The 7,861-nt window shown below is 33.5% G+C and overlaps 1 long non-coding RNA gene across 1 annotated transcript; it reads right to left on the bottom strand.

Moving 5' to 3' along the window:
• On the bottom strand, window positions 315–2,198 carry LOC107612187. The gene is made up of 3 exons (XR_002351669.1): window positions 2,095–2,198; window positions 642–838; window positions 315–550 (listed from the first exon to the last, which is right to left on the bottom strand). It is a non-coding gene; the product is annotated as an uncharacterized LOC107612187 (long non-coding RNA).

Here is a 7,861-nt window from a genome sequence, read left to right on the forward strand (position 1 = left end):
GGTTACAATTCAAGGTAATATTTTGTAACAAATTTTTCTGATACAAAAAACCAAAAGTCGTTTACAAAAGTGATAACAAAATTTGATCTTCAAAATATATTTGGTGACAATATATTTTTTCCTATCATAAAATTTTGTTACAAAATGTAACTTGATTTTGTACCATTTTTTTTCTATAGTTACAAAACACTATTTATTTTGTAATAATTTTTTTAATACAAATTATACGCATAATTTGCCAAATTATATTATTTTTTAATTAATTAATATATTAACTAATTTACTCTGCAAGTCAACATTCATATAATATATAATAACATAGATAGTTAAAATATCTTTCATTTAACTAAGATTGTTTTATAAATCTTCAACATATAAACTTTAAAGTACAAACTAATAAGATACATTGAAGAACCCTAATGAACTAGATAGATACATAGGACAAGAAAAATAAGGAATTATAAATCTCCAAAATATAAACTACAAATTACAAACTCCATCATGTTTATACATCTTTCTCATGGAGAAGCTTCTAATAAGTGCCACACACCTGAAAAGACGACCAACAATAACAATATAATGTCAATTAATGCAAATCTAAAAAATTGTCTAGAAAATTTGAGCTTTACTATCTCTAGTACCTATAGTTTCAAATTGTTCAGTTAGCACAAACATGTGAGGAAATCACACAGCCAACATAACCAAACGGTTCAACTCAAATTAAATGGGACCTGCAACATTGAAAACAAGACACTTTGCAGAGCATGGTTCTTCACGTCCTGTCACCTAAGGTTTGAAGCTCTATGAACAATGGCAGAGTTTTGCCAATATCAACAATCTGCTGAAGTTCAAAACCCTATTGCATTACCAACCAAAGGCATAAGCACATGCTTATCAAAGCATCAATATCCTCATCACACAAACTATACACCCATCCTAAATTTTTCATTCAACAAAAAAAATCAATATACTTGGCAAAGGAACAAAAAAATTTACAGCAACAAAAGATATAGGTAAGTGATTTTTTAAGTAACACAACAACAAATTCAACTATTCAAGTATTAAACTCAACCCAGTGATGTTATCCAGCAACAAAATTCAACCCTGTGATGTTATCCAGCAACGGAATTCAACTCAATGATGTTATCCAACAACAAAAAAATTTGCTCAGGTTCAGCAATAATTCTAAAATACCAAATACTACAACAACAACAACAACAACCACCAGTCCACCATCATAAAATTCTAATTTCAAACCCGTGAGAGTGGCATAATAAGTCATTACTTAAATACTTTGTTATTAATTTGTCCCTCTATATATAGGAAAAGATATTTTTCTTTACTATCTCTCTCTTGTCTGATTAAAGTCTTTACATACACGTCTCATTTTTTTTTTCAAAAGGAAAGCATTTCAATAACTAAATAATTCATTTTCATTATTTCATACACTATTAGTGAAAAAAATAGATAATAATGCTATGAAATTATTATAATTTATTATTTTCTAAAACAGAGAAGAGCGAGACAAGAAATTGCAAGGGACTAATAGAATTACTGTTCTCTATGGGTAAATTTTGAAAAAGACCCGTCCAAAACAAAATATATATGGATAATCTACTGTAATTTTTATATAACAATAATATGTGTGATATTTAAATAAAAAATAAAAATTAAAACCTTCATAATCATCCACATGCTGTTTGAATGATAATAATGTCCTTAGACTAACTATTAAGGCCATTAAAGACATTCATCCTACCCAAAATTATTTATGCCTCTTAATTTGAAGAACAGTAAAACACACACTTATAGGTACACTTGTTACTGTAGAGAAAGATAAGCTGAAGGCAATTAAATTTTAACTCTGTTCACTCTTTAATTCTTCTATCTTTGGATATCAACTGTATTATTACATTATTAATTCAGTTTGGGCTTATTAAGTAAAAAACCAAACACACCAGGTTTCACTATATATTAAAACCCCAGAAATTCTAAAGAACTTCAGCCGTTGGTTGCAGGTATAATTATATTCAACCAATTCAAACTTCAACATTAATGCAAGGCAGGTAAACAATAGATTCTATCATAACTTACCTCACCAGCACCAACAAGGATATATGATCCTACAGTTACATCATGCACAGGAACACTTTTGTACGCCAAGTTAAATGTATTAGAAGCTTATCACCACTAGTGTCAAGAACAAGTGCAAACTCAGGATGATTCTCTTTCAACTCTGAAATTGACACTGAAAGCCTGAAAGAACTGCGTCAAAGGGAGCTCACCTGGGAAGCTGACCAACTGAACTAATGGTCGAAACAAGAAGACCCCCACCACCACCACTCAAGGGAGTAGATGATGGTTTCGTCTGCTTCTGCAATTCACCATAATGGTATAAAAACAGCAATAAATCAACCCTAAACACTAATAATCAGAAAAACAAAAGCATCAATCAACCACTAAACCTACATATATTACAATGTATCAACAAAATTTGAATGATTAGTCAACAAAATTTGGGAGGATGGTGTTTCTGATGGTATATTTGATAAAGCCATCTAGAACAACAATAATATAAAACAACAATATATTACACTATTGAATAATCTTCCTGAATCAACAAAATTACAATCAACCAAATATAATCAACAACAATAAAGAATCTGTTAGTACACGGCAAAATTGCTTGACTCCTAAACCCTAAAACCCTTACAGAATCGACAGATTAATCAGTTCCTTAGTTAATCAAATTATAACCCAATGAGGCAATAAGTCAATAACTGAATAAATAAAAAAATTAAAAAAATACCTGAGAAGAGGGAGACCAAGCACAGCGAAGCAGAGTCTGGCAAGGGGAAGGCAGTAGTAACGGTGAGCCACGCCGGACGAGGGCGTGACAACAACGACAACGACGCGAGACGCTGTCACGCAGAGGAGGTGATGAACCAGGAAGGAGATGCACAGGGGCCGACGCGAGAGTCACGAGACGAAGCAGAGTAGCCCAACGGCGACGCATCAGTGGTGAAGGAACAGCGATCTTCAACGGCGAGCTTGGTAGCGACCAGGTGCGACAGAGCTAGCAGCGTCCTCTCCTCTATCGCGTTTCCCGCAACAGCAGCTCTCTGTTTCAACGTCTCACTCTCTCCCCTCTTCATCAACGTCGACGGCGACGCATGGGACAGCGGCTCCATGGTGGTGAGGCGCAACGCCGGCGCGGTCTTCTTCTTCTCCTTCTCTTCTTCTCTGTTTCGCGTGTCTGTGTGCAATGATATGTTGCGTGTGTGTTTCTTACACTAAAAGAGGGTGAGGCTACGGCTGTTAGGGATAAAAATTGGGAAAATTAGGTTTTTGAATTAATTTGGGAATTAGAGTTAGAAATTAGGATTTTATAAAAGAATAAGGATAGATATGAATAGATATTTTGATAAAATTAGATAGTAGAGTAATTTTAACATCAAATATACCCCATTCAAAATATTTAAGAACATTATTTATCAATATATTGCTAAATTTAATTAATTATTTCTAATTTAAAATATAAAATGAACATATTAATCACATTCTAAAATGTAGTTTAAACTCAATATTAATTATTTAAATTAAATGATATAATTTTTCAATAAAATTTTTAAAATAAAATAAAATTATCTTAAAGATTTTAACATTTTAAAATAATTTTTTCCAGTTACAAAAATTTTTGTATTTTGTGTCAAACAAATAACTTGTTACAAACAATATTGAATTTTGTGACAAATTAATTTTTCGTTACAAAATAATTGGAGTTTTTGAAACATGGATATTTTGTTACAAATTATTTTAAACTTTTGCAACAACTTCATCTTTTGTTACAAAATATTTTAAAATTTTGCAACAAAACACTGGTTCGTTACGAAAACTAATATAATTTGTAACAAAAAAATCAAGTAACAAAAAAATCAAGTCGTTACAAAATATCAAAATATTTTGTAACAAATTATATTGTTGTTACAAAACATTATTATTATGTAACAATTACTAATTTTTGTTACAAAAAAATAATTTTTTGTAACAATTTTAAATTTGTTGCAAAGTTTTTGTTACAAATGTTTCATTTTCTTGTAGTGAATGGTTATGGAAAAACAAAAAGCAGAGCTTTTTCCACACCAAACTTAAAAGGTTTGCTCGTCCTCGAGCAAAATAAGATAGAAGGGAGTAGAAGAAGAATGATGCAATTAATTCTGAAAACTTATTACTGTATGCAAAAAAAAAAATTAAAGAGAGTTAAAAAGGATATGAAAAGATATGTAAGTTTTGAAAACGTTTTGGAAGGAATTGAAAAGAATTGAAAAAAAAAAGAATTAAAAAGAATTGGAAAGATTATTAATATTTGAAAGTAGAAATTGAAAGATGAACGTTTAAAATATGTTTGATGCAAAAAATTATGAATTGAAACATGAAAAATTGAAAAAAAATCGAATTGGAAACAAAATTAGCTCCCTTGAGTCATCCTGGCATTAAATGCCCAGAATGCTATCCATTCTGGCGTTTAACGCCCACTTGTCTGCCTCTTTTTAACGCCCAGCCAGATACCCTAGCTGGCGTTAAACGGGAGGAATCCTTCTTTATTAGGCATTTTTCTAAACGCCCAGAATGCTGCCATTTCTGGCATTAACACCCAGAATGCTGCCTGCATGGGCGTTAAACTCCCATTCTGCTATCCTTACTGCCGTTTAAACTCCAGTAAGCCTGTCCTCCAGGGTGCACTATTTTTGATGCTGTTTTTTATTTCACTTTAATTTTGCAGCTGTTTTTATGACTCCACATGATCATCAACCTAAAGAAAACATAACATGGCAATGGAAAATAAATGTCTATAAATATAATTAAATAACATTGGGTTGCCTCCCAATAAGTGCTTCTTTAATGTCAATAGCTTGACAGTGAGCTCTTAGAGAGCTTCACAGAGACTCAGAGCTTAATGGTGGCCTCCCAACATCAAACTTAGAAGTTGAGTGTGTGTTTGACTCTGTATTGAGAGAAGCTTTTCATGCTTTCTCTCCAAGGTGACAGAAGAAGATCCTTGAGCCTTAAACACAAGGTAGTCCTCATTCAATTGAAGGACTAACTCTCCTCTGTCCACATCAATCACAGCCCTTGCTGTGGCTAGGAAGGGTCTTCCAAGGATAATAGATTCATCCTCATCCTTCCCAGTGTCTAGGATTATGAAGTCAACAGGGATGTACAAGCCTTCAACCTTCACTAAGACATCCTCTACAAGTCCATAAGTATGTTTCATTGATTTGTCTGCCATCTCTAGTGAAATTCTTGCAACTTGTACCTCAAAGATCCCTAGTTTCTCTATTACAGAGAGTGGCATGAGGTTTATTCCTGATCCCAGGTCGCACAGAGCCTTCTCAAAGGTCATGGTGCCTATGGTGCAAGGTATTAAGAACCATCCGGGATCCGGTTTCTTCTGAGATAAATTCAGTTGAACCAAGGCATTCAATTCATTGATGAGCAATGGAGGTTCATCCTCCCAAGTCTCATTACTGAATAACTTGGCATTCAGCTTCATGATTGCTCCTAGATACTGAGCTACTTGCTCTTCAACAATATCTTCATCTTCTTCAGAGGAAGAATACTAATCAGAGCTCATGAATGACAACAGTAAGTACAGAGGAATCTCTATGGTCTTTGTATGAGCCTCAGATTCCTTTGGTTCCTCAATAGGGAACTCCTTAGTTGTCAGTGGACGTCCATCAAGGTCTTCCTCACTGGAAATCACTGCCTCTTCCTCCTCTATAGGTTCGGCCATGTTGGATATATTTATGGCCTTGCACTCTCTTTTGGGATTCTCTTCTGTATTGCTTAGGAGAGTACTAGGAGGAGTTTCAGTAACTTTTTTACTCAACTGACCCACTTGTGCCTCCAAATTTCTGATGGAGGACCTTTTTTCAATCATGAAACTGAGAGTGGTCTTAGATAGATCAGAGATTATGGTTGCTAAGTCAGAGAGGCTCTGCTTAGAATTCTCTATCTGTTGCTTAGAAGATGATGGAAAAGGCTTGCTATTGCCAAACCTATTTCTCCGACCATTATTATTATTGAAGCCTTGTTGAGGCTTCTATTGATCCTTCCATGAGAGATTAGGATGATTCTTCCATGAAGGATTATAGGCGTTTCCATAGGATTCTCCCATGTAATTCACCTCTTCCATTGCAGGATTTTCAGGGTCATAAGCTTCTTCTTCAGAGGAGGTTTCTTTAGTACTGCCAGATGCAGCTTACATTCAAGTCAGGTTTTGAGAAATCATATTGACTTGCTGACTTAATATTTTATTCTGAGCCAATATGGCATTCAGAGTATCAATCTTAAGAACTCCTTTCTTCTGAGTCATCCCATTATTCACATGATTTCTTTTAGAAGTATACATGAACTGGTTATTTGCAACCATTTCAATGAGTTCCTAGGCTTCTGCAAGGGTTTTCTTCAGATGAAGAGATCCACCAGCAGAGTGGTCCAATGACATCTTGGACAATTCAGACAGACCATCATAGAATATACATAAGATGCTCCATTCTGAAAGTATGTCAGAAGGACACCTTCTGATCAATTGCTTGTACCTTTCCCAAGCTTCATAGAGGGATTCACCTTCCTTCTGTCTGAAGGTTTGGACTTTCACTCTAAGCTTGCTCATCTTTTGAGGTGGAAAGAGTTTGGCCAAGAAAGCATTGACCAACTTTTTCCAAGAGTTCAGGCTTTCTTTAGGTTGTGAGTCCAACCAAATCCTAGCTCTGTCTCTTATAGCAAAGGGGAAAAATATAAGTCTGTAGACCTCAGGATCAACCCCATTGGTCTTTACAGTGTCACAGATTTGCAAGAATTCAGCTAAGAATTGATGAGGATCTTCCAATGGAAGTCCATGAAACTTGCAATTCTGCTACATTAGAGAAACTAATTGAGGCTTAAGCTCAAAGTTGTTTGCTCGAATTGCAGGAATTAAGATGCTTCTTCCATAGAAATCGGAAGTTGGTACAGTAAAGTCACCAAGCATCTTCCTTGCATCTCTACCAATGTTATTGGGTTCGGCTGCCATGTGTACTTCTTTTTCGAAAATTTCTGTAAGGTCCTCTACGGAGTGTTGTACTTTAGCTTCTCTTAGCTTCCTCTTTAGAGTCCTTTCAGGTTCAGGATCAGCTTCAACAAGAATGTTCTTATCCTTGTTATTGCTCATATGAAAAAGAAGAGAACAAAGAGAGAAGAGGAATCATCTATGTCACATTATAGAGATTCCTTTATGTGAGTAGAAGAATGGAAGAATAGAAGAATGAGGTAGAGAGGGAATAAGAGGAATTCGAACACAGAGAGAGCGAGAGGGTTCGAATTATGAGTAGAAGAGAAGTGTTAGTAAATAAATAAAATAAATAAAAAGAGATGAGAGAGAGAGTATTCAAATTTTAAAAAGAGGGAGAAGAAAAATATTTTTATTTTTATTTAATTAATTAAGTTAGAATTCGAAATTAAAAAGAAATAAAATAAAAGTAGAATTTAAAATAATTAGTTAATTAAAAAGAATTTTGAAAAAGTGGTTAGTGATTTTCAAAAATGAGAAGTGGAAAAGTAATTAGGTGGTTAAAAAAATAAGAAATAGTAAAGTTTTTTTTTAAAAATTAAAACAAACAAGTCAAGTAGTTAATTGAAAAAGATTGGAAATTAAATTTTGAAAAGACAAGAAGTTAGAAAAAGATTTTGAAATTAATTTTGAAAAATATATGATTGAAATTTATTTTGAAAAAGATTTGAAAAAAATTAAAAAGATTTGATTTTTAAAATTAAAGTTGATGACTTGACTAACAAGAAAAAAAAAGATATGATTCTAGAA

The sequence above is a fragment of the Arachis ipaensis genome, chromosome B08, assembly GCF_000816755.2.
Source record: "Arachis ipaensis cultivar K30076 chromosome B08, Araip1.1, whole genome shotgun sequence".
Taxonomy (NCBI): Eukaryota; Viridiplantae; Streptophyta; class Magnoliopsida; order Fabales; family Fabaceae; genus Arachis; species Arachis ipaensis.